Raw genomic sequence first — 27,917 nt, 5'->3', positions numbered from 1 at the left:
TCACGTAAGTTATAAAAAAAATATAGTGTTTCTCCTGGGCACCATGAGGTTGAACTAGAAAGCCTGTGTACAGCACATTCAAAGATGACACCTGTTTCCCATTTAGAGCAGGTTCTGAATTTCAGCAGATATCATTGTTCCTCAAATCTGACGAACGCACTAATACAAATTGTTCAAGACTCTGCATCTCCTTTCATATTCATCTTTCCCATGCTCTCACCCTGCCCCTTCCTCCCTCCCGGGACTTCTCCATCAGGCTCTTCTTTCCATCTGACCGCGGCACAACATCTAACCACCTCCTTCCACCTCAACAGCTTATCTTCGGCATTGGGCACACGGGCAACACTTGTTTCCTACACCACTCGCTGCTGCGAGCATGAAATGGCTGATCAGATCAACTTGTTAGATCGCTAGTAAACGTACATTGCCCGTGGGAAAACAGCTACAGCTTCGGGGAACCTGCAGCAACGTAGCTGCAATGCAGACTGACAACCAGCAGCTTTCGCGAGGAGAGCTTCCTCCCCGCCGCGCAGGCCCCTCGCGACCAGCATGGGAGGTGTTTTCTCTGCTATTTCCAGCTTTGGTGTGAGGAGTCTCCCGAGTTATTTTTATGAGAGGCTTTTTTTAAAAAAAACCACCCTCTGCGTGTACACTCTGTGCTGCTGGCTGCCCAAGGGCTGTCGAGTGACGGACAGAAGGAGGGACAGCGGCCAGGGCGGTGGCGTGAGCCAGCCGGGACATGTGAGCCCCATGGAGCCTGTGTCACCGCGCGAGGCATGCCTTGGCAGGCCCGCCTGGTCACTGACCCCACACCACCTCAAACCACTTCTTGGTAAAAGGTTCTTCACTTCTGGGAAAGGCTTCTTAAGACCCAGGCTATCTGGGTGTTGCACTTTGACACCTTGTCAAAACGCCGCTGCCGCCGTGGCAAGTGCTGTTTGTGAGGCAGATATTCGCGTACTTTTCCACGTCTTAGTTCAGTGCTGATAGTCGGTTCTCCTATGCCTGCACCGAGACTGGGACTACTGGTCTGAGCAGCGCGGCACACATGGCATGCCTCATTGCATCAGAGTTTATCAGCTGGAATGGCTTTAAGGGAAAATGTCCAGTACAATGAAGAACCTTAGTCCCCCAAATGAGAGAGCTATAAGGTCATAAAATCATAGAAAATAATTATATTAGAAAGAACTTTTCGAGGTGTCTAGACCAACCTTCTGCTAAGACCCGGGCTAGCTTCAGAGTGAGAATAGGTTGCTCAGGGCTTCATCCAGTCAAGTTCTGAAAAACCTCCAAAGCCAGAGATAACACAGCCTCTCTGGACACATTTTCTCAAAATCAATGTGCAATTTTTAAATGTATCTCAGGTCTTCAGGTAAGAACATAATATGCTTTGCTTCTCTGCTTGGAGAATCATGCGGTGCCTCGGCTGCAAAAGTTCAGGCCAGAAGCTACTCCTATGACTACAGCAAATGTACGTGGCTAAATTCCAAAGGGTTTTCCTGGAGCTTTTACCACCAAGGCCAGAGGATTATGAAGCCACCAGTTATGAGTACAGTGTGAAAATATGCCACGTAACAGAATCTGGCCTAGCTTTACCTCCTGGATGCCCACCAGCCTGCTGTGTGAGGATCCAGCCGTTGGATCTTTCGCTTGAATTTTTATGGAGTATGGAAAGAGTCCAGGCAAATGCCCCTATGTGTTTCCTCTACCTATTCCCTAACACCTGCTTTTGAGACCTCATGGTTTGGCTCCTTAGCCTGGGTTCAGTGCTGACTCTTTTGTCTTTTCTTGTATCGGTATTTCCACTGTAAAGGTTAACATTCAATTGCCACCTAATTCTTCAGGAGTTAGGCACTTGTTAATGGAAAATACATACATGTTGCTGCATAAAGGCTTTGTGTAGAGTTTCCGAACACAACAAAGTCACTGAATAGAAAAGTAGAGAAGAACTTACTAATTCTTGCTGGCTTAAAAAGCTCCAAAACCACGAGTGCTGCCTTTCCTTGGGACCTGGGGAGTTCAGGCATCAGGAGTCAAGACCTCCCATTGCCCCATGAGGCTCCCACACAGGCCTCCTGACCAGGGACTGCTGAGCCAAGCTTTGAACTGAGAGCTCAGTTTGGAGCCTACCGCAAGATTCATAACAAATTCTCCACCTTGTCACAGTTAAGGGTCTGGCTCGCAAAACTATCTCTTTCAAGTAGCAGTGGGAATGCACAGCTACATTACGTTTTTTAAGAAGAGACATTAATTTAGCAAAATTTACCAAGTCTATGAAACACTTGGTAAGAAAGGAACGGGAGTGCCACTTTAATGCAGCAAATAAATTTTCAGCAGCGTTATAGCGCAAATTGCTCACACCCAGATTTGGAAGTGAGATGTTTGTGCCTCTTGGCTTTGTGTTCTTTAAATGTGAGTTAATATAAAGGGTCAATCATTTATATCCTTCGATCAGGAATTGGTATGTGGGGAAAGCTTCGCGTTTCCAATGGGAGTAGGATGAGTAACCAGCTGGATCTGCTATAGTAATTTGCTCTGTGGTTCCTAAGATAAAATTACTGAGAGTCTTATTTGGTGCAAAACATTTTAGTTATCATTAATTTATTTTTTTTATCAGAAAAGCAGAGGAGATAAAGCCCTCAACCCCTCACTACTTGCCAAATACACAAAACAATAGCAACACAGAATGTGTGGTCTGATTTCACAGGTGACCCGTGACATCTGCAAACACAAAAAACCTGAGCCAGACCTCTGACTCTCTTTAAACATAGCTCAGAGCTAATCAGCAGAACCCTGAGCACAAGCCCTCTCATCCGAAGGTAAATATCTGTGCTTGGCCGGATGAATTGTCCACTAAACTCCAGTTTCTATACCGACTCTGTCTTCACTGATAATAAAGGAAGAACACAGGGAGTCCACCTAGCAAGTGGACTTTGTAGGCAATGTTAGGAATCCTACTTCTGGTGTCAGAACATTAAAAATTACCTTGTCTCTGTAAGACTTCTGTGAATTAGGGCAGTGTCCACTGTGGCAAACTGTGGAGTGAAGATCCATAAAGGAATCAGAAGAGGAGTGTTTCCTCAGTAATTCTCCATGTAAGAGGAAACTACTGGAGGGAGAAAGCATTGAACCCCATGATGGGACACTTTCCTCCATCCAACCAAAACAATGATAATAGAATACAAAGAGTTAGAAATGAGAATTTTCAGAAATATTCTTTAGATGAGTTTCATATATGCAAACTTGCTTTTTTTGTTTTTTGTTGGAAAATATAATAGAAGCGGTGTCTTAGGAAGCTTTAAGAAAAGCACAAGCAACTCTCAGTATGGTTTGTTTTTTTTTTCCTGGTAGGTGATCAATTTAAATGTCAAAGGAGACCAATTGGAAAATTCTTTAAAAAAAGTTAAATTGAACATATTCAAGTGGAACTTGTTCCCTTTATATACTCATGTGTTTTATATTCTGGCATAATTAATTTAAAACATGACTAAAATACAATGAGTTTGATTAAGATGGTTTTAATAAGGAGCACAGAAAATGTGTCTGTATGTAATAATAATAATGAGCCTCATATTTTACAGTTTAATTTGCTAGGTCAACATCTAATGCTTTTCCCATTAGCATTGGTGTGATTTGATGTGGAAAATAATCCCGTTTCCCAACAAACTTTAGGAGATAACAAATATTTAATGACACCCTACGTAGAAACAATAAATAAATTTGAGTTGCTCTTGGACTCCTGTGGAAAGACGTTGTGAAAATTTTATAAGTTGGGAATTAATAAATTATAACCTGGCTGTTAAAATGTGAATCACTAAAGACTCCTGACACCCTTTTCCTTTCTCTAATTAGAATTTAAAAATAAATAAATGAACAAATAAACTTGTCGTGTTTAGAGGCTTACTGTTCTGCACAAGTTGTGAAAGTAAGAAAAGTTGATCATATATAGTTTGCATATTTTCTTTTACAAATTAGAATTTCTGGAAAGGACAGGAGTAAGATGAACAACCAGCAGGATAAAACATAGCCCGTTTATAAAAGCTTGTTTTAACACATAAAACAATTACCCGCAAAAATTCCCGGAGCCTCCAGATTCTTTACGGTGCTCTATATATTAAACACTCATAAGAGTTCTCAATGCAATTTTCATTTAGTAAAGCATAGTTAGCTCAAGACACTTATATGTGTGTCTTTATTTGTGCACATTTTGCATTCAAATTCAGAATGAGCGGAAAGAAACACCAAAATGATGATACAGGGACATCAGTCAAAACAGGGGATGTACCGAATATTCTGTGGAGCTCAGATATTTGTCTGGGAAGCATGGGAATTAAGTTTCTCTCCATATACTGGCTCTGGAAGCCCCCTGGTCCTTCATAACCTTTCCTCTCTGCTGAAGTCTCCCTGTGCCTGTGTGGAAGGGGCAGTTGGTCCTTCCAGGGCTGTGAGGATTCAGGGATGAACAGAGGGAAAAGGAGTGAAAGCAGACCCTAATTCCTCAGAGCAGAATGAGGGTGTGCTTATAATGTAATTGAGTCTGCATTCATCTCTGGGATCCCCTATGTGTCTTGTGAACAACTTGGCTTCCTCTGTTGGCCTTGGAGAGTCTGTGGGCAGCGGATGGCAGGCAAAGCCAGAGTGCCAGGAGGGCACCGAGAGGAATGGTGAGGCTCACTCTCAGTGCTTTCTACAGACACCTCCACCTGCTTATGTTAATCCATGAGATATCTTAGCATAAAGGACTTAACTCATTGGTCTTTTCCCTTCCTACAGCATCTCAGCAAGAGGATATGAGAATTCCATGAAGGGCAATTTAAGTTTCCCATCTCCTAAGCACGTATTCATCTCAAGCATGGGGATCTTTTGTTTGGAACAGAGTACATGCTCTTATTAACTAAAACGTCCTTGCTAAATGAAAGTCCATAATCTTGTCTGCTTGCTTCCACTTTCTTAGGGTTCACTGTATAGGGGGAGATACAAAGAAACGTGGTAGTCGATAATACTAAAGGATGATTGGGCAGGCCTTGTATCTTCCATTTAGAATTATTTCTGTTATTTTTCATTATCTGGCTAATCTTCATGGCTATTCTATTATCTCTTGTTCCTCTCTTCCTCAGTATTTATGACTCATGATGTAATCATGTGTAAAATTGGTCAAGATTAGGTTGGCTGCCTCTGCTGAGCTGGAATTAAGTTTAGTCTTTTGCTGATCCCATGTAGAGAGAACTATTGCATAATCTGGTTGGGCTAATGACTCCTAGTGTTGGTTCTTGCTGAAATATCTCTTTTATTCATCTCAGCAAGTATTTCCTTATCCAGATTTTGGCAATTCATCATACTTTAACTCCCGTTTTGGGTTTCTACATTTGCAAATCAAAGTTCTTGGCTGTTTGTTAATGTTCCTTTGCTGGCACTGTTTGTTAGCAGATAGAGCCTGACAAAGCCCAGTCAGAATAGCAGTGTCAAAATCAGAGAGAATCATTCTTTTGTCTAAAGAATTATTGTGAATTTTGCAGTCTCATTTTTCAAACAGGTCTGACTGATAACAATCTTGCAAGCCACCTGAAAACCAGGACTTTCCTGAAAAACAGATGTTACTGCCTGCCTTTGGTAGATGTTGTGTAGTTACTACAGCTAGAGTTTTGCTGCCCCTTTCATATAGCGCTCATTTTGTTTCTGAAATTATTTTTTGCCTAAAGAATGGCATTGCCTCACTTCATTGCTGTGTCTTTTTCCTTCTCAAAAGCATGACAGTAAGTGAGCACATAGGTGTATGTACAGGAGAGGTCTGCAGGAATTCCCCTCCCAGATGTCTGCTGTTCCCAGGCCCTGACCCTGCCATGGGCTCAGGAACAGCAGATTTCTCTCTAGCATGGCTCTTCATGAGGCAAAGCACATCCAGGAACCAGGATAGAAGCTGCAGACTATCCAGGTGTTCCTTTCATTGCCATGGTCTTCTGTGGTCAGTTGAGCATGGGCTGTGCTCATGGAAAGCTCTACAGCTGAGCAGAATCAGGATTTTAATTACATCATTCTGTGTCTTTCTCTTTGCATGTCACAGTATTTGAAACAGTGGTTGCAAGTCTTCTGGCATTAGGCTCCAGTCACTCTCTACAAAAGTGGTGTTGTGGGCTCAGCCTAGACTTGAGGAGCAGATCCAGTTGTGATCTTCCCTTGTCTGCTCTCTATGCGGCAGTCCTTAGGTCAAGGAGAGCACCTGGGGCCATGGCAGAAAAAGGGACAACTGAATGCAAATATCCAAACCTTCCTGAAGCATAAGGTGTGTTGATCTGATGTTTGATTCAGGTCTATCCTTTCTGGAGACAGGAATCTATTTTAGATATATATTTTTTAATGTAACTAAAAGGGGAGAGAAGATTTTCTCATGGATTTGTTCTACTTCTGTTACTGTCTTATGGTTCTTGGGGTCACCTGAGATTTCACTTATGAATTGTATCTGATTATTGCTTAGGTCTGAACAAGAGAAGTGCTCTGTCGTAAGTAACATGAGCATGGAAAAAAATCTGGGAACCTGTTATGGCTGAACCAATTACCGTAGTAGTGGTTGTTTCTTTTAGTCATATGTTTAGTATATTTTTGTAACATACTGGAGCATTTCCTGCTCTTGCATGCATGAGTGCTAGCTTGGAGCAAGTCAGCTGAATTAATGTTATTTTCTTTAGAAAACAGTTTAGAGACTTCAAAGACTTCTTGGTTGACGCAAAATGTTTTCATAGGAGAAGGTAAATGAAAATAGATACTTGTTTATTCTAAGCAGACTGTAAATAATTTAGGAGCTTTGCATCCATATTTGTTTTTATTACCAGAAAATGCAGAAATTCAGAAAAAGAAAATAAATGAAATTAAAAGCTTAAAAATTCCAATATGAATTAATTTCACATTTGGGAGAAAAAAATGAGGCTCGTTCCTGATTAACCTGCATTGATTCACTTGCCTTTTTGTTAAAAGTGAAAGCATCATATTAACTTTCACATTTGGCTATAAACACCCTTTTTATTATATCTCCCTAGCAAAGATCTGTCTCCCAGCTGGCCACCCATTCTTTGTAAGGGAACTGGGCAAACTTAAGTTTCCCAGGACATATCTGTTGGAAGGCTGGTAGAAAACCATGCTCCTCTGGCTCAGTTCTTACCATTTGTTCTGCCAGTAAAAGTTTGCACACAGTCATTCCCAGCAGCTAGCCACTTGTCTGGGAATGGGCACCATCAGTCTGGAAAGCCATTTATGTTGGTGATGATTTTGACCCCACAGCATCTCACAAGGCAGGCCTAAGACTGAATGAGCCAGCAGTCTCAACAATTGATAGAAACAAGAGAAAAAAGATCTGGCATTTCCTAGACTTATTTAGGAAGCAACAGTGCTGACCAGAAAATAATTTTAAAAATATGATTTAAGCCTTACTATTGTATTTCAATTCAAGGATTAATATGCTTCTCACTAGAGCTTTGGTACCACCCTCTTTGCAAAGAGTAATTAAAAAAATTCATTAGTGGGGATGGTAACCTCTTCTGCCATTTCAGTCAATGTTATAAGGTAATGTAGCCTGGAGCTTTTCACAGCTTGGCACTTGTTATAAAAGAGGGTATTTCTAATACGATTTACATTTATTAAGACTGGCTGCCCCAATCTTGATGTTCTCGAAGTTAAAGGGAGAATTCTTACTGACTTGACGTAGAATCTGATCCAAACAACAGGACATCTTGAAATAAAAAGCAGCCTTATAGTATCCCTCATTTTACTGGGATAAGAAATAACTTTAAATCAGCCTTTCTCACATTTTATTTTTACCTGGATATACAATGCACATTCTTACTCACTCACGCAAACACTTGGCTTGCATATTTTAAAATAAGTTACCTCTGTACAAAGCACATATGATACAAGACACAAGTGAAGGCACTTGATTTAGGACAGGTATAGGCTTCTCAGCAAATTACTGTTTTATTCTAGCAGCTGGCCAAGGCTCTGTAACTTTGGATCCCTAATATAATAGTTTTCACTGTTAAGTATGACTGTATAGATAGAGCCAAACTGAGTTACATTTGTGCCTACATCATGATGTGCATTCATTGCATTCCTTTCCCTGATTAAATAAAATTATCAGACAAAGATTTGATCATATGAGGTATCTTTTGTGTCATGGCCTCTTACCCCAGTATAAAGAATGAATCTGAGGGCTGAATTGCTCTAAACGTACAGCCATCTTGAGTTAAACTGGGATATCCCACCTAATTAGAAAAGTATAGCTACTAGCAGACACTGAGAAAAGGAACAGCTGCTAAGGTGCCCTCTGCCTTACCAAGGCCCTTGGCGTGGTCATCACGTATGTTCTTGTTATCTTCATTGATGTCTTTTCCTTTCATGGAGCTGTGGTTTCCATAATACCAACTGACAACAAACTGAGTGTCTTAATAATGATTTGGGTTGAAAAGAACTTACTTTGTGATGTTCTTTTGAAGGGTTTGCTTTTTTTCAGCCAATAGACTCTACATAAAGTTGCCCAGCAGTCTTAAAAGTAAAAGACTTTGTGTGCTGAATTTACTCACATATTTAGAGAGGATAGTAAGTAAAGACAGCAGTGTACTCTTCATACCAAGTCAGAGTATTTCTCCTGATGATGTAAGTTGATTACAGCTGTAATGTCTTTTTTCCTAGCGTTTTGTCTCGTGAGAAGTAGAAGCACCTGGTGTGTCATTTTCATTCCCCTTTATCTCTTTGAGAAAGATCATCAGGTAGTTTTAAGGAACCTTATTGTTCTTACGAAGTTGAAGGGAGCAAGCAAAAGACCCATTTTATCTGTATGATTTATTATTTTCTTGGCTTCCAGCATTTCCTCCCTTGTTCATTTTTTCCTGAATAATTTTAAAATTTTCATCTCAGTTCACATGGGAACATTTCCATAGTAATTTTGATCATGTCTATCTGGAGTGCTTTTAGTTTGGGGGTTGGTTTTTTGGTTTTTTTTTTCAGTTGCTTATGCTAGAGATGCATGCAATATCCAACATACAGCATATCACAGAGTTTTCCACCTGCAATAAAGGAAAAGAGCAATCAATAGCTTCATTAGAGCTAAACACTGGATTTTATAGGGGCACATATGTATAAATAATTGGTTTAAGTATCACAAGTCTTTCTGTATGAAGGCCTGTTTTTCAGTCTTAGTGAAACAGCCAGACTGGTATCCGCTCATGAGCCAAGTCACACACTTTTATTTCTATTGTGAACAAGAAAGAGCCTACAAACAAAGATTTAATTCTTTAGCTGAATAAATAGTTTCTTGGCAGTGATTATAAGGGGTGCAAAATGCCTATCATGCTTTGATTATAATTACAATTCTCACTAAATCATCAAGTCCTATAGCAAGGGCTGGTATTTTTTAATAATGAACTGAATTTTTAGCCTTGAACAGTTGTCCGCCCTGGACTGCAGAAATGTATCAAGTACACAGCTAACGTAAATGATTATTTTTCTGGATTGCCACTATTATTGTATAGTTTGGGGAAAGGAAATAAATGAGGCAGCTGCTTATAGCAAATGCATATTTCAATACATTTCAGTGTTAACTTTGTTTCTGAATTATCTAGGGATGACATCTTGGGATGTTTTTTTAAAAATTACCCATTTTAGAAAATCTGCTGCATGATATGAGGATGGATAACTTAGGCTTTGCAAAAGTTATCAGAGTAACTCATTGATATCCAATTTATTAGTTTAACAAGTTGCACGCTATTCCTCCTGCTTGCTGACTGGATCCAAATTTCTCTTGGAATCAGAGCTGTCTGTACTAGAAATTCACTTTTTGCCTTGTTTAAAATGTACTACTTTCAGTAACTTTTGCCAGTGACTGTCCTGAAAGAATATTCAAGGAAAATAACCGTGACAGGAGAAATAAGCCAGCAAAACTGTTCTGATCAAATACTTAGAAACAATATTTTAAGGTATTCCCTTAGCTCTTTTTTAGCCATTCCTCTACCCATTGTGTCTTCAGACCCAGTCGCCCAGTCACCCAACAGAATGCAAGTAAGATCAGTCTGGCAGATCTGGTCCATTCGTGTGGGTGCGGCAGCTTTCAATAACCCAAACGGTTGGGCAGACTCATGAGAAAATGGTCAAGATGGATTACTTGGCTATCATCATGGAAAATACTAGTGGATATCCTTTGAAGGCAATGTTTCAAGTTCAGCAAGCTGGCATTTTTCAGCACATTTCTTTCAACTAGCTCCATAGCTGCTGCACCTGAGATGCTGCAGTGTTGTCACAACCTTCCTGACAGCTTTTAGTAAAGAGTCACTTCTGAAACAGCTTGAAAAGTATCCAGGAAAGCTGCAGACGCCAGGAAATGCATTCATTCTTTGTCTCTCTTTTATAACAACGTTGGATTGACATTAAAAAGCACACTCTTCCTGGAGACGCAGTGTTAGACGAGCCATGACCATCATTGGCTATGGAGCAGAGAAGGAGCAGCACGTGTAGACCTGGAAGCTGTGCTGTTAAAGGAATCTGATCAGCTGAGCCAATATGTCTCTTGGAGATTCAGAGCAGAACATAGAAGAATGCTCTGTGCCAAATCACTCATTGCCTCACACCTACCCCATCTCACCAGACCTCTTTTAGGAAACAACAGCAACAGCAGTGCTACTACCCTTGTGTCTTTATACTTGGACTCTGTACAAAGGCATGAAAGTCCCTGCCCCAATGCTTCTCAGAGCTAACAGGGGGTTTGCAATGAGTCCCAGGAGATGGAAGGAGTCTTTGCATCCCCTCTCTCTCCATCCCCCCTCTCATGCACACATACACAATCAGGTCTTTATTTAATGGGACTTAAATTTACAGCACATTAGAACAGTGTGTAGTTTGTACAGAAAGTGATAATACGGATTTAATTAGTTTGATCTTGCTTTCTGTGCTAAAACTGAGTATGCTTAAATTATTATTGTGGCATTTCTTCTCTATTTGTTTTGTATGTATCATAAATAATAATACAATAAGTTTTCAAATGTCTTTTTCTGTTGGCTATTAGGGTATGAAGCAAAATGGGAGTGCTCAGTGGAAGACTAACAATAACTTTATTGTTACAGTAAATTTAATTCCAAACAAATTTGAAATCTAGATGACTTTACAAATTTTAATCCTTTCACCCATCCTGGAAATGCCGACGCTTTCGGTGTATGGCTGTTATTTAACTGTTTAGAAAAGCACAAGACAGCTAACTGGGACAGAAATCCCTTTCATCTTACCTAGTCAGCCGAAAGTTAAGAGTGTAGTCTAGGCTAGTTGTGCCAGCTCCTCTTAGTGAAGAGCTAATCTAACTCATCATCCACTTATGCGGTCAGCTGGGCTAACCCAAAGGAAAGGGCAGGAATACTTGGTCAGGATCAGAGAAATGTGGGGATGCTCTTTTTCAGGACAATGTGGTTTTGAACTAGGTTAAGCCAATTCTAAAAATCTCACCTGATTGTTATAACTGGAGAAGTCCCTTGTTTAATTTTCGGCTGTGTTTTTTCTTCCCCCCTTACAAGTTCCTTGTATTTAACTCTGCAAATTAAGGCAAGAAAATATCAGGCAGGTCACCCATTTCCATATTTCTTTGCAGATATGAAGAAACAAAGATACATTATCAATGTTATGTTGCTCAACATAACGGAGAGCCTGTTGGCCAGCTGAGGTTTCAATATGCCCAATACAATCAAAGAGAAAGCAGGCAAATTGAGAAAAAGTAAAAGAAAATATGAGATATTCTGAGAAGACCTGAAATTAGCAGAGTTGAAATTAAATAAATCCCTTTGAACCAAAGAGCTTTCTGTCCTCCAGTTTTGTTCCAACATATGTCTGGTTCCACATTGCAACGATGGGGAATTTCAGTGACCTGTGTTGCACCTAAAGGATAAGCAATTCTGAAAAACTATGTGTGGACTCGTTAAGACTCAGCGGTGTGTCTTTACCCAGATAAAGCCCATCCAGGGCTACTGCAGGCTTACAAGGATGGAATAAAGGGTTATTGTTAGGCATCCTATTAAGATTCAATTTATCGTTCTTAGGGAAGGTGTACTGTCATAATAGACTGATTTCTGCAAATTGAAGGTGCTGATTAAAAATTCCTTTAAATTTTGGCACAAACTTTGACACAAAATAAAAATCCTGAAACTCACAGCAAAGACTGTTCAAAGATACCAGAGAAGAAATTACAGAAAGTGCAAGTTTAAAAAAAAGCACAAAGGTAACCGAGAGATTTACTGTGATTTAAAATAGCAAGGGAGTCAGATGTCTTTTAGAAAACAGATATCTAACCTGAAAGAATTCTGTAGGAATGAGCTCAATGAAAGGTCAATGAAAATGGAACTGAGCAATAATAAAGAACCAGATGTGCTAAACTCAAAGACATAAATGCATATACAATTTATTTAGTTATATCCAATACAAGGACTATGCCAGCGTTTACCTAAAAGCACTGTGTAGAGAAACTATAGGGAAAAAAACCCTCTTATTTTTTTTATCTTCTTGAAAATTTTGGGGAGCATATATTAGACATATTTCATTCAGTTGTTTGAGGAGACAGACTGAAAATTAAGCTAAATCTAAATTTAAAAAAATATATATATTTTTGGAGAGTTATCTTTTATCTGAAACCAGGAAATCTGAGTCTTGGTAAGTCAGAGCAATAAGCATTAACATAGTACTTCACCAGAAATTCACCATCTCCTAGTTAATCAAACCAGGTTGACAAAGCTGGTGCTCTGTTCACAGGACCCCCCATCAGGTGTGGAAGTTGATCTTTCCACCTCCACACTGGATGGAGCGCAGTGCCAGGGACCTTAGCCAAGGAGTAGTGTCTCGCAACCCTGCCAAGGCCCACAGCCTGAGTTCAGGGCATGAGCCAGCATCCATAAGCAGGCATGCCTGGAAGTATCATGGGAATGGCCAGTTTGCAGGGTGCTTTGGTGAGTAACTCTGCCCACAGGGCAACTCTTCTCCTGGAGTAACTAGTTTGCGGAAATGAATTGGAGAAAATTTGCCTTTGTAGCTGCTATCAAAGAAGGGCTCTCCTTCAGCATCCCAGTGCCATCAGCCAAGCCCTTTTGGATTTTTAGAGGCTGTCCTTTTGTATTCATGGCAAGGGAGCCCCCTCTGGACAGTTGCCCAGCCCAGGGCTTGTTCTACAGATGGTGACAAACAAGATAGGAAACCATGTATTTGGAACAATGTGTATAGATATGTATAGGACTTTGATCCCCCATAGTCCTACACAAGATAAGTTTCCCAAGAGGCAAACTGTTGTGTCCTGAGATGAAGATAAAAAAAGGCATTCATGGACTGGGACTGTAGGATTTGTTTTATGAGGATTTCTTCATCTCTTTTTGTCTTTTTGCATCAGGACTATTAGACATTTTCAAGACATTGGATGCACGCTAATGCAATGGCAGACTACAAATTTAGGTGCCCAATTAATACTGCTAGAGGCTCAGTCTAGGGGGCGGACTAAGTACAGTTCAGAACATGTGATTTTCGTGCTGTGTGTACATTTGGTTAACTTTGTTACTCAATATTCAGGTTAGTGTGGTGTCTAGTGCATTGTGGGAGAAACACCTCATCTTGTATTGCAGATAAATGCATGGGAATATATTTATTCTCATATTAAAAATTTCATTTTTGGCTTAAAATCGGGACCTCAATAGATTGAAGTTTCTGTTCATTTGCATAGGCACTGAATTCAGACATCGTTGATGAAGCTTCTTCTAACTTGCCTCTAACACTGCTGGCAGTTCTCCCTTTATCTCTGTTTCTTTCCACTGCCTTGCCTTGACAACCGTTTCTCCTTTGCTTCATAAGTCTCTACTCTGTACCCTGTTCCTTTTTTCCTACTACTTAGCTTTGAAGCTACCTCCCTGCGGAGGTACATCTGATGTTCTTAACAAATGAAGTCTAGCATTCTGGGAAACTCACATGCCTTTGGGTTTCACCACAGACTCAGATCATGGTCAAAGTTTTGCTTAGATTCATTAACCTTTTTACAGGGGCTTGGTCCTTTTACAAAACCCCATACCACTGCTTACTTTTGTTATCAGGGACCACAGGAACCCAATGGCTTCATGAAATTTTCATAGAAAACAGTTTGTAGCAATAGTTTCTAAATGTAAGTAATCTACAAGCCTTGTAGGAAATTCTGGGGATGTGCATACATGCAAATCATATACAGAAAAACTTTCTGGCTACATGTAATACTCTCACATTTGTCTCCTTTTAGCCTTAGGTCTTGTATTATCTGTAGTATTGTACAAGTTTTAACTTACCTTTAGCAATTTTGCTTAAAACTATCTCTCCTACAGCACAAATGTTGTCATGTGGTTTCATTTTATCTGCTGTGTGCACACATTTTGCCATTTTCGGTGTATCTTTCACAATCAACTATTCCAATAAGTACAGTATCATTTATGTCTGACTCATTAACCATGTAGTCGTTTCTGTTTCACTTGGTTTTGCTCTTAGTAAAAAAATGTTTTATCAAAACGGTAAAGCTGAGCAAATAATTTACATCAAACACTTTATCTTCCTTCTCCTCCTGGGAAATCTATGACCAGATTGCACTTATTTCTCAGTTACTAATTATTTATACTTTTCCAACACTGACTAGTTCATTTCTTACTATATGGATTAATTACAGACATCCTAAACAGAAATTAATTTTCTTCACTCTATAATTAGTTGGCAAGGTCAGGTCGCTTTGTTTCAGATCCCTGGGACATGTCACACACAAGCAGTCTTTACTTAGAAAAATGAAAATAGTAGTGCCAGCAAAGTGGGCAGCCCTTGAGTGTTTACAGAAAAACACACACCTATGCCTTTCCAGGTAATTGGATTGTGTTTCGGTTAACATTTTAATTCACATTTATTTTGTCAGGTTGTGAGGATGCTAACAGTGCAGCAGGGAAGTGAGGCCTTGTTTTGTACCTCAGTGTATGAGTATCTGCAAAAAGTCTGAGTGACACAAAATTCAAGATCCCGCATCTCCCGAGTGTGAGTCTCAGATGTCCACCCTCCCTCAAAAAAGCGCAGTGAAATTAAGGTCAAGCTATGGGTGCTTCTTCAGGCAACACCAGGCTGAAACCAGGGCATATCTGCCTTCAGAAAAGATAAACATCTGCCTCTGCTGTCCTTGAACAAGACCACCAGTAGCATTAATTCACCTCACCCTCCTCTACTGACTTCCCAGGAGAAGAGTAGCAATACACTCTCAGTGGTCCCCCTGAAGGCAGCACACCAGGAAAACTGCTCCGCTCAACTTGTGAGCAAGTCAGAAACAAGCTTGGATGTTTGTAAACTCAGCCAGAGCTCTCTCCTGCCAACTGCAGAGAGGAGTTTGGGGTGCCTCTCTGAAAGTGCTATTCTGAATAGTCCTTTGGTCTGTCATACACAGATGAAGTGCTGGGCTTCTCTCAGCCTCCCGTTTTCATGAAGACCAAGTGAGCTGTATCTTCTAAAGAGAAAAAAATTTCTGTGTAGACACTGTGAGGGGCAGTTTAGTTAGTTTTCAGGTAGTTGTTCAAAAGAAAAAAAAGATCTCGTCATAGCAAAAAACATCTACAAGGTGCTGGGGCTTATCTTGCAAATGGCTGAATCTCTTATTTGTCTGAAATCTGCAGACCAGTATGTAACAAACACAATGATTTTAAAGGTGTTTAACAGCACTGAGCTTTTCAGAACTGAACTTCTTCACCCAGGCCCATCCTCTGGGCCTGGTATCCTCTTGACTCCTCTTCAGGCAGCAGTCCCCTCTATTAGAATCTGGGGTGATATCAGACCTGTAGTTGGCATAGAAACAATTTGAAAACTCCTGGCAGGGAAATCTTCTGCCTCCCAGAGTGGATTTGCACTGCTCAGTTAATGAGCTAGTAACATTTCAAAGCCTAAGGAGAAAAGAAGGTGAAGGCAGAACTACAGCCCTTGTCAACCACAGGTGTAGGAACCGACATCACTTCCATCTTTAAAACTGGGGCTTCTTTCTGGGTTAGCCTTGAAAAAACCCACGGTTCTTCAACACTCACCCTCAGCTTCCATGGCTTTAAGGCCTCGAGGTGGCCAGGCAGCAGGCGGGTTTATGCTGGGATGGGTCTTCATTGCCAAGGCTCCTTATTTTATAGCTGCCATCTCTTAAGAGGGTAGCACATGATCCTGCTACCAACCTCTTAAGTGAGTAGTCATGGTCATCATAACATAAGAATGATGTCTCTGATGGAGCTGTGCTTTCTATTAGCACCCCTGTTGTTGTTGGTAGTGAATCTGAACGGGTATTTCTATTGAGCTGTTGCATGATCTTGGCTCGCTGAAGCTGGCAAAACTGTAAGAGAAATTAATGCATCTGAGTCTGTGATCTGTGTCTAGAACTGGAGTCTCCTTCAGGTCCCATCCCAGCATACAGCAGACAGGAGGAAATTATATTATCTACTTGATAATTTATTCTAGGAAAATGTTTTGAGTGGAAACAATCAGCAAGAGATTTGTCTTCCTTATTCAGCAGTTACATACTCTCTGTTCTCTGCAGAACATGGTAATATTGTGGGGTGATTTCCTCACTGTCAGCTTATAAAAATACCACACTAATTTGTTGTAGTTGGAGTGGCTCTGCCGGGAACCCTTCCAAAGCAGTCAAATACCTACATGGACTGACTTGGCTGCCTGGCTTACTACATGCACTCTAAATATGGCAGGGTGAGACGTATTAGAACATACCAGCCTAGTCACCATCTCCCTGCTCTTGTACTCTTCATAGTAAAATCAATGCACATTGTGCTCTCAGGCTGGGGCTATTTTTAGGTGTTATTTTTCCACTCAGTCTGCAGCTGTTTTCAGTCACAAGCTTCTTTAACTAAAACAAATACACAGTCCTTGGCAAAGAGGTTGTAAAGAGGACAGAAGTGTGCACATGAGTCTTGTGCCTGCCTCACGGGCTTTTACGTAGGGAGGGTCAGAGAGGAGCAAAGAGGACCCTGAGGTCCCGGGAAGCCAGGGCAAGCTTTCACCATCATGATTAGCCCTACTTTCAGCCCTCTTCCAGAATGACCGATGAAGGGCAGGCTTCTCAGGGCAGAAGAATGTGGGAGGAGGAGAGCTGGAAGGCTACCAGACTCAGTATTATCTGCAACACCTCCCCGAGAGATACACACAGTCACAGTCATTGCCGAGCCTCTTGCCTTTAGTATGCACAAGCTCCTTCCACAGAACAGGTAATCCCACCAGCCCTACTGTGTTGCTGTCATTTCCTCCTTCCCTCTCCACCTTGGGGAATGGAGACAGTGGAAAGAATGGGAAGAGTTATCACGTGGGATGCCTCAGAAACAGTTGGTCTTTGAGTGGGAGCTTGGACTTTTGGAGCATTTCCCAAGTTGTGCAAAGCATGAGGGCTGAGCTTCCCTTCAGCTACAGAAAGGGAATTCTGCTCTATTCTTTCTTCCCCACTGCTCCCACTTGGCCCCAAGGCAGCAGTGGAAGCCCATAAGGACAAAGCTGCAGCTCTCTGTCTTCAGTGTGGGAAAGGCTTGGCTGAACTTCCTGTTAATTTAAAAGCAGGAGAGAGCAGATTAATCCAGCTATGTCTTGTTTGGTAAACTGACGTTAATGTTACATTAGGATACGTTTGAAGTCAAAAGGGCATAACAGCAGCCAGCCAACTGCTTTTAGTGTTGTTTGTCAGGCTCAAGTGATGGAGAGAAGTGAAATGGAGTGATCATATTGTCCGAAGCCACTTCTACCCATTACACTGGACATCTTCACTGTCTGTTGTGTAAACAGGTAGGGTACTGAGAAGACATAGGTCTTGAGATGTTTCTTAACCTTCAGTGCTCCGTACAAGCCATGAACACTGTGAGGCTGTACCCCCTCTCACAAATTTCCCATCTCATAAAATACCATGGTTGTGCTGGTGAACATGAGGAGATGGGCAGGCAATGTCTTCACGTCTCCATCATCCCATTCAATTAATCTGAGGAACCACACTGAAATAGTGGGAATACTCTGGTGGATAGCATGTGCTATGCCTGATAGCAGATGTTGGAGGGATTGGGAGCTCAGATTATAAAATCCCACTTGACGTCTTTAATCCAGCAGAAGGCACACGTCTGACATGGAATAAGGATCAGAGTGTCGTGCAGATATCACGCTATTTAAAAAGCTTTACTCTGACCCTTCGCTATGAGGCTAATGCAAGTAAAACAAGTATAATTTTAGCTTTCCCTGTCCTCACTAAGCAGTGTACTTACTAGTGTCACTACATAAAAGCTAGCTAGCTATGGTGGTAATTAAAAAAAGCTGCACCATGAGAGTTCATTTATGCTTGTCTTTTGACTCACATTGTTGAAAAATCAGCTTTTGGTGGAGTTTACTGTTTTGTTGTTTAATATGGAAACTTTCTCACACTGTTCTCACACTGTCCATTAGGAGAAGTGCTGCCATCCTCCATGTGGACTGTCAAAACCACAGGTATGAAGTGCCTTGTTGTGCTACGCTATCAAGTTCTTCACTAGGTTTTGTATGAAAAGCAAACAAAGACACTTCTTCATGAAATCAGAAGTGCCCAGATTATATTTCACATGTGTGAGTTTCCTTGTTTTTATTAAAATTAAGTTTGCTCATTTGCCATTTTCAAGCTAGTTTGAAATGAGGATCACCTTGTATCCTAGGAAACACAGTGAGAATTTTATATGTGATCACATTTTTATCCATGTTATGAAAAAAGCAGATGGTAATTAGGTGCATTATTCATAGGAAAGCTTGTTGAGCGCAGTGTCTATATGGTTCCAGCTTCGATTAGAACTTGTTTGGAAGAACTACTTCATACCTTTCAATTGCCCCTCATTAAGTGTAATCACTACTCTTCTGTGGCCCCAGTGTGCTTTAATTTGTGCAAAACAGCATATACAATATTATTTAGAAAAAAACCAGCAAATTTCTGGGGTCCCTTTCATTCTGCTGGACATCAGTGTGACCTTTCTGTCCATCCAAATTCATTATTATTTATTTCAGCTGTCGGTGTGCCTTGTAAGAGACCACTTGACAGCAGGAGAGGTGCAGACCTGTCCTGGTTCAGGGACAGCAACTGAGCCATTGGAAGAGACCAATTCGCCCATGTAGGTGGTACAAAGGATGCTGACAGCACGCTTAGAGGCTTGCAGAAGAGTTTGCATAAGAAGGGCAGGAGTCAGGACTCTTGCATCTCCAAGCCTTCTGCCATGGACAGAGTGATGGAACAGAAAAAGCACAGCCATGCTGCAACAACAACATGCCTATACCAGGATTTATGTTAGCTCAACGTTACCGACATATTTGCCCATTTAGGTGATTCCTAAATCATGCCCAGCAGGGTGAGTAGAAGTTGCCAGATAGCCACTTGGCTAGCCAGGAATTTCTCGCTCCCCTCCAGGGATCTTTATCTCCTGCTGTAGGAGTCCGAGTCAGGACATCTTAGAAAGGAGGCTGTAGCAAAGTGGGTGTTGGTCTCTTCTCCTTGGTAATGGGTGATAGTACAAGAGGAGATGGCCTCCAGTTGTGCCAGGGGAGGTTTAGATTTGACATTAGGAAAAATGTCTTCACTGAAAGGGTTGTCAAGCATTGGAACAGGCTGCCCAGGGAAGTGGTGGAGTCCCCATCCCTGGAGGTATTTAAAGGATGGGTAGACGAGGTGCTTAGGGACATGGTTTAGTGGTGGGATGGCAGGGTTAGGTTAACAGTTGGACTTGATGATATTAAAGGTCTTCTTGGGACCTAGAGAATCCAGGGCAGTAAAATCCTTTTGCAGAGGCTGTAATAGCGACCTCCTCCATTTCTGAGTCTGACTTTCTCACAAACTGGGCAGTCCCTTAAGTACTAGGCCAAAACCATCTTATCCAAAGCTAGTGAAAAGGCAGACAGTAATACCTGCATCTGTTGCTAAAAGAAAGCCTCACTGCATCTTCAAATAACACATTTGCTGCTCACCTTACAGCAGGAAACATTCTAGCCTGCATCTGAACAACACATTGCCCAGTAAACAAGGCTTGCTGTCTGCTTTCCAGTTTGCAATCTCCTACTCCTAAGAAACATAGCTGGAAAGCTAAAAGTAGTTGCTTCCCCTTCCACCTTTGACATTTTCTTGATTTGTTCATAGTTAGGCTTTCCATTTAGATAGGACACATAGCCAGGTGGTGGTGACTTCCCTTAACTTCTGCGGGAAGGACAGTGGCCGTGCTTGTACTGCCAGATCTCTGAAGCCTTCAGCTGAGGTAGTGCTGTCTCAAAAAGCTGACAGGCCTTTGGAGCAAATCAGGTTGTCATAATCCCAGGAGAACACCTAAGGATGTCCAGATCTCTGTTGGTAGTTCTGCTAAAAGCTTGCTATGTTTCCCTCTTATTGCTTTTGGCTTTTCAAATGCCACACAATGTAGCCCTGGACTTTTTGTCTGAACATTGAGAGTTCACTGTGTCCTGATGACATTAGTGATCTCACATGAATAAGCTGATGTGCCATCAGCTAACACACCACACCACATCTCTTTGGTGATATAGACACTTCCTTGTCTCTTTCCAAAACATGAATCCCATATTCAGTTCTTGTTTCTCAAAAGTCTTCAGTAAGCTATCCCCCTGAAAAATAAAAGTAAATTCAGGTGTTTCCACCCATGTAGCTTTGCGACTCAAAAAGTAGAAACATAGGCAAGAAAATACAGTGGGATGATCGACAGAGCTGAGTTACACCAGAGTGACAGGATGGGGCACCCGCTTCAAAGCCTGATTGCCATGAAAGCCCCAGACCCCAGACCAACCGTATGGCTACACGTATTCTTACAGAAATACAAGGTCCATCTCCAACACAGCATTTCCAGTGAGCCATACAGTCCTGACTAAGGAATTACCCAAAACTGAATGACTGGGAAGTAGGACCCACCACACACAAGTGTTCTTGTTTCTCACTGAAAAAATCTTGTCAGCCTAGCCCAGTCTTGCACTTGGGCTTCCTCCAGAGACTTCTCTCTAAAAGAAACCCAAGAAGTCCTCACAGATGGCAGTCAGACTTGGAGATCTCCATATGGAAAATATTTTTGGAAAGACAAATAACTGTAACTGGGTCAGACAAGGAGATTTTTTTTTTTCATACTGCCCCTGAAACTAAAGAGGGGTAAGGCTATTGTTTGCCTGCTTATGCTACACAGAGGCTTCTGTAATCTTTCACAGCATGCTGAAGTGGGCAAATAAGGATATTCAAGCGCATATTAACACTTGTATTATGTAAGAAAGTGTGTGTGCACATGTGTTTAAGAGAGAAGCTATTTAATCTTATCAGCACTGTAGATGTCCATTTTATTTATTTTGTGGTTAGGATATTAGCAGCTTGTTACTATGTCATCTGTAGTTGCTTCTGAAGAAATGAATTTCAGTATTTTCCTTAATGACAAACTAATGCTTTTAACATCTTCTCTCTCCTTTGCAGCAAACAATACACTTAGACAGTGCCAACTGTGTCCTGCAGAAATAGATTGCCTTGAAGGTAGCCATCAGTAAACAAATGTGAGGGTCCAAATAAGCCTGGTAAAATATACACTTGACTAAACAATGCATTAACACATTAGAGACTTTTTTTCACATTTTAAATGTTTGCCAAGACTACTGATACAGTAGATAAGATGGTCCTTAAAGATTCAACATAGCCATCTTCAACACTGGTCTTCCATAAGCAAGACTACACGAATTTTCCATAAAGTCAAAATCATTCAAATTCTGTGCTTTGCTAATCATAAAATCCAAGAAAAAATAGTTTTTTCTGTTCTTCACTTACAATTCCTTGTGCCTCAAGTAGGCTACCATGTAAAGTCTCACCTTGATTTCCAGTATAGATTTTTATCATTCATTTGCAGGCGTCTTCCACCAGAAAAGTTGCTTTCCTCTCTAATAACTGAGCTCAGGAATGACCTTAAAGCTTATGACAAGGGTTTTTTGGCTCACCTTCTGGTGCCTCTGGTAAAGAGATATCTGCATTGCAGAGACCTATCAGACAGCTAAAGGCACACACCTCTAAGCACATTTCTGTCCGTGTTGTCAATCCCCTTTGACATGAGACCCCAGATGAACCACAGGAAGGCTGGCTTCATGGTGTCCTTTCTCCTATGGCTTCCACCTACACAATAGCTCCGAGTTCCAGGCTCAGCAGAAACACAAGGGAAATAAATGGGCTTCCTCCCTTCTTCCCTTCCTTTCTTCCTTCCACTAGCACCATTGCCCTGGCCTCTCCAGCCGCTCTAAGTGGTGGTTCTCACCAGTGCACATACGGATACTTTCCAGCAAAGCAGGACACTGCCCCAGACTAGCCTCTATTACTACAGAGGTCACTGATGTGCAAGTGCATGTCTGGGCTAAAATATTACATTCCCCTTAATTAGGCAGCCAAGCCTGGTTTAGGTGTGTGTTTTCTCAAGCACCTAGTGAAGCTAAGTGCATCTCTTCTCTACTTACCAACAAAATAGAAAATATAAATGGCCCTTATTTGTGGATGTACCTGTCCACTTTCACAGGCAGTGGCTTGCTGTTGTTATGGAGAGCTTTGATAAGAGAATTCTATAAATTGTGTGAAGGAGAGAACAGCATCCTGTGAACAGGTCTTCTGTCCCAAGGGTGCAGTCTGGTGTAGCTGCTGGCCAAAGGCCATGCCTCACAACACAGCTCTGCTTCTCAATCACATGATCTCATTTAGGAAAAGTCAATTTCTGAGCCCATCTTTCTGTGAAGAAACAAACCCCCCAATCTACAACTGATTTTAGTCATAGTGATGCTGCCTAAATTAGACAAGGACCTGAAACAGTGGGCTTGGTGAGTGCACAGCCCACCATCCATTTGTCCCAGTTATCAGTATTCATATTTAAATCCCTAATCTCTGGTGTCTGTCTCAGTACCAGGTATCTTTTAGCATCCTATTAATGGCCTTTTCCTAGAAAAATACCCGTTTGCCATCCCAATCACCTCATGCTCCACCCACCCATTTACCAAATCCTCTAGACCTCCTAATTGCTTTTTCAGAACATGCACGTGTCCCTGCTATAAGCTTTATCAGCCGAGTTGAAAATATGAAGTGAAGCAAAACAGATGGAATTTCATAACCAATTAAATACTACAGAGGGAACCATAATGCGTAGGCTCCTCATTTTCAAAGTGAAGTCAGTCATCTTGGTAAGCCTCCTAGTAGCTGTGATAGAGTCCCCTATGTTGTCTTCTGCAGCCCCAAAGCTTGAGGGGATCCTGCATGTTGGGAGCATGCTGAGATCTTGCTGCAGGACTGAGTAAGACCTTGCTCCAGACAACTCCAACCAGTGGCTGCACCTTCCCTTGATCTAAATGCTTGACACGTCTTGTCTGCAGTGAGTCTGTGGTTCTTTCAGTATTACTGAACCACCACGGTCTGATTTTCTGTGTGTGCCTGGTAGTGTGCTCTCTTGCTTCACAGCTCAGGGAAAAAACAGAGCAACTATTAGAGAAGATTTTTAAATGGCTAGAAGATGTTGGGTTTGTGGCCAGTAAGTAGCACAGGCTTGTAAAAAATAAATCCATACCAAATATGGTGAGGAAATTCTACGGCAGAAAGGAATAATTAATGGGAAGGGGGACTTCATTGGGCCAAGCTTTCACACCTTTCACAGCTGAGCTTGTGGAAATTAAGGTTCATAGTATTCTCAAGTGAGAGGAGGACATGGCCCAAGTGAATTACAAGACAGTAAGATCAGCACATATGAAGTGAGAATTAGGCTGAAAATACCAAGGGCCTGGGGATTTTTTTACTAAAGCATACCTGGGTCTCACAAAATCTTACCCACTAAATTAATTCAAATTGTCTTGTGCAGATTTGCCATGCGAATATAAATGCAGTGATGATGCAGGGATGTGCCCTGTAAGAAGCTGCACAGACCAGTGAACTGGAGTAAGGTCTAAGAGAAAGTTTGATCCTGTAGAGTGAACCCCCCAGTGCGGAGCACGCTGCCTGAGGAGAGCCATGGGTGCCACCAGCATGGGATACCCCAATGAGAATGTGAGATCTGCAGCACCACCAGATACTGAGCAGGTGGGAAAAACTACATCTATCATCCCACCGGAGGAGTCAAGTACATTGCGTTGGCAGGTGTCTCACTGAGGACATAAAAAGTAACTAAATACGGCAGATAAGTGAAAAAGTTGAGAAGTGAGCTAGGAGGGTCTTTTTTAGAGGGATACATTCCTTGCTGAGGAACTGGTCTTTGGCTCTGCTCACACGCTCCACCTAAAGCCTGTGTGCAGCCCAGGAGAAAGCAAAGAGGAGGGACAATGAAAGGTGGTGAGGTGAGGGAGGGGTGGATCAACACAACAGAGGGAAATTTTTCACAGTGAGAACAGTCAACCATTGGAATAATCTCATCAGGGGAGTGGTTGGCTCCACCACATTGGACACTTTCAAGACGCATCTGGACAGGGTGCTGGGCCATCTTGTCTAGACTGTGCATTTACCTAGAAAGGCTGGACCAGATGATCCTTGAGGTCCCTTCCAACCTAGGAGTCTGTGATTCTATGATTGAACACCATTCCTTTCTGAGCTACACAAGCTTCCTGCGCCTGTATGTGTGCATTTGTAAGAGAGAGGGAGAGAGAAATCACCACACTGCTCGTTGTGAAAGGTTATGGGAGTAGAAAGCAACAAAGGTAATGTAAGAAAGATGTTTCTAGTTAGTACTGGTACAGCCTCCTCATTTTCAAAGTGAAGTCAGTCATCTTGGTAAGCCTCCTAGTAGCTGTGATAGAGTCCCCTATGTTGTCTTCTGCAGCCCCAAAGCTTGAGGGGATCCTGCATGTTGGGAGCATGCTGAGATCTTGCTGCAGGACTGAGTAAGACCTTGCTCCAGACAACTCCAACCAGTGGCTGCACCTTCCCTTGATCTAAATGCTTGACACGTCTTGTCTGCAGTGAGTCTGTGGTTCTTTCAGTATTACTGAACCACCACGGTCTGATTTTCTGTGTGTGCCTGGTAGTGTGCTCTCTTGCTTCACAGCTCAGGGAAAAAACAGAGCAACTATTAGAGAAGATTTTTAAATGGCTAGAAGATGTTGGGTTTGTGGCCAGTAAGTAGCACAGGCTTGTAAAAAATAAATCCATACCAAATATGGTGAGGAAATTCTACGGCAGAAAGGAATAATTAATGGGAAGGGGGACTTCATTGGGCCAAGCTTTCACACCTTTCACAGCTGAGCTTGTGGAAATTAAGGTTCATAGTATTCTCAAGTGAGAGGAGGACATGGCCCAAGTGAATTACAAGACAGTAAGATCAGCACATATGAAGTGAGAATTAGGCTGAAAATACCAAGGGCCTGGGGATTTTTTTACTAAAGCATACCTGGGTCTCACAAAATCTTACCCACTAAATTAATTCAAATTGTCTTGTGCAGATTTGCCATGCGAATATAAATGCAGTGATGATGCAGGGATGTGCCCTGTAAGAAGCTGCACAGACCAGTGAACTGGAGTAAGGTCTAAGAGAAAGTTTGATCCTGTAGAGTGAACCCCCCAGTGCGGAGCACGCTGCCTGAGGAGAGCCATGGGTGCCACCAGCATGGGATACCCCAATGAGAATGTGAGATCTGCAGCACCACCAGATACTGAGCAGGTGGGAAAAACTACATCTATCATCCCACCGGAGGAGTCAAGTACATTGCGTTGGCAGGTGTCTCACTGAGGACATAAAAAGTAACTAAATACGGCAGATAAGTGAAAAAGTTGAGAAGTGAGCTAGGAGGGTCTTTTTTAGAGGGATACATTCCTTGCTGAGGAACTGGTCTTTGGCTCTGCTCACACGCTCCACCTAAAGCCTGTGTGCAGCCCAGGAGAAAGCAAAGAGGAGGGACAATGAAAGGTGGTGAGGTGAGGGAGGGGTGGATCAACACAACAGAGGGAAATTTTTCACAGTGAGAACAGTCAACCATTGGAATAATCTCATCAGGGGAGTGGTTGGCTCCACCACATTGGACACTTTCAAGACGCATCTGGACAGGGTGCTGGGCCATCTTGTCTAGACTGTGCATTTACCTAGAAAGGCTGGACCAGATGATCCTTGAGGTCCCTTCCAACCTAGGAGTCTGTGATTCTATGATTGAACACCATTCCTTTCTGAGCTACACAAGCTTCCTGCGCCTGTATGTGTGCATTTGTAAGAGAGAGGGAGAGAGAAATCACCACACTGCTCGTTGTGAAAGGTTATGGGAGTAGAAAGCAACAAAGGTAATGTAAGAAAGATGTTTCTAGTTAGTACTGGTACAGCAGTCAATTGAATGTGTGTCAATTCCCTTTCTTCCTCTCTGCACCCAATATATATATTTAGATGTGAGCAGAGACATTGTTAATCTCAGATCCCAAATGCCACTTCGATAACTGCCAAGATTTTGGGCGGGGGGCTGCTGTAGCAGCAATAATACAATGTTATGTTTTCTGTCCTGATGGACGATTGTATGTGAAGTGCTCCTGTCTCCAATACGTACAATATTTCAAACTTTCCTGCCAAAAATAAAAATGGAAAAAATCAAGAAAGCCTTGAGGCAACAATAACTTATTTGACATCAAGTTACATGGGTTTTACATGTTTATTTCCTCAAATATTCAATTAAAAGCTTACTTACTGTGGCAGATGTCATATCACATGGTGCATATGCTCCCTCTCCAATACAGAGCAGCTTTTTAGAAATGACTGCCAAAATGTTGTAAGAACTTTTATAATGGTTTCAGGATGAAGCATAAAATGTAATAAGTCACACATTTTTGTGCGTATTTTATTGATCATTTGGTACTAGCTTTCTGTTTGAAGGTGGGGTTTTTTGACTGTTTTCTGAAGGAAGGAGGGATAGTTTCTATGCAAAGAGGGAGAGAAGGAAAGTGTTAGGGGTTTTTTGGAAACTGGGCATACAGGCTTTGTTGTGAAGAGATGGTTGGAGTGACCTCAGCAAGGCAGGGTTCTTTTGGTCCACTCTTGTTCCTGCATGTGAAACACAAAAAGATGTGTAACTACTATTAAATGCTTCAGTAAGTTCAGTTCCACTGACAGCATTTTACTTCTCTGAAAAAAGATCTCTGAAAATTCTATTGTTGGCCATTTGGTTAGCTATTATGTGGGTAAAACCAGGCTGTTTTCCAAAATCCCTGTCTGATTTCCATTCATAAATTAGTGCATGTGTTAACCAAACTTAGATTAAATATTAAGTAGATGTAATGTATCTACATCTATCCAAATCTGGTGTAGCCACCTGTTATACCTCACAGTGTAAGCCAGTCATTAGTCACTTTCAAGAAAAAAGATGTTTTCTGGTTGACAGAATCATCCATGCTGGAGATACTGCATGCTTTGCCATAGCATGTAAAAACAAGCCCTGGTTCAAGGATGATGGACTACCTACATAAGGGTCTAACCAGCTATGGTGATCTCCATGTCTTTCTTTTGACTGGCACTAGTAAAACATAAGAGGTTTCAGTTGCATATGCGGAAGAACTTCACTCTGAGGGTGACGGAGCACTGGAACAGGCTGCCCAGGGGGGTTGTGGAGTCTCCTTCTCTGGAGATATTCAAAGCCTGCCTGGACAAAATCCTGTGTAACATGCTCTGGGTGATCCTGCTTTAGCAGGGGGGTTGGACTAGATGATCTCCCGAGGTCCCTTCCAACCCTTGCCATTCTGTGATTCTGTGAAACAGCTCTGAGAAAACTCCAAAGCATCATGAGAAAAGAGCTGTGGAAAAGGCAGCTGAAGGTAACCACACTTGCATTTGCTTGCACCCACTGAAGCTTTGTGTAATCCCAAGGAATAGTGTCCCTGCAAAGATATTACTGTCTTGTTCGGCAAAGGAGCATCAGACCTAGGAAAGAGGGTGAGGTTTTAA

This window comes from Egretta garzetta, unplaced genomic scaffold, assembly GCF_000687185.1.
Source record: "Egretta garzetta isolate BGI_Z169 unplaced genomic scaffold, ASM68718v1 scaffold88, whole genome shotgun sequence".
Taxonomy (NCBI): Eukaryota; Metazoa; Chordata; class Aves; order Pelecaniformes; family Ardeidae; genus Egretta; species Egretta garzetta.
Note: the sequence above shows the minus strand (reverse complement) of the source record.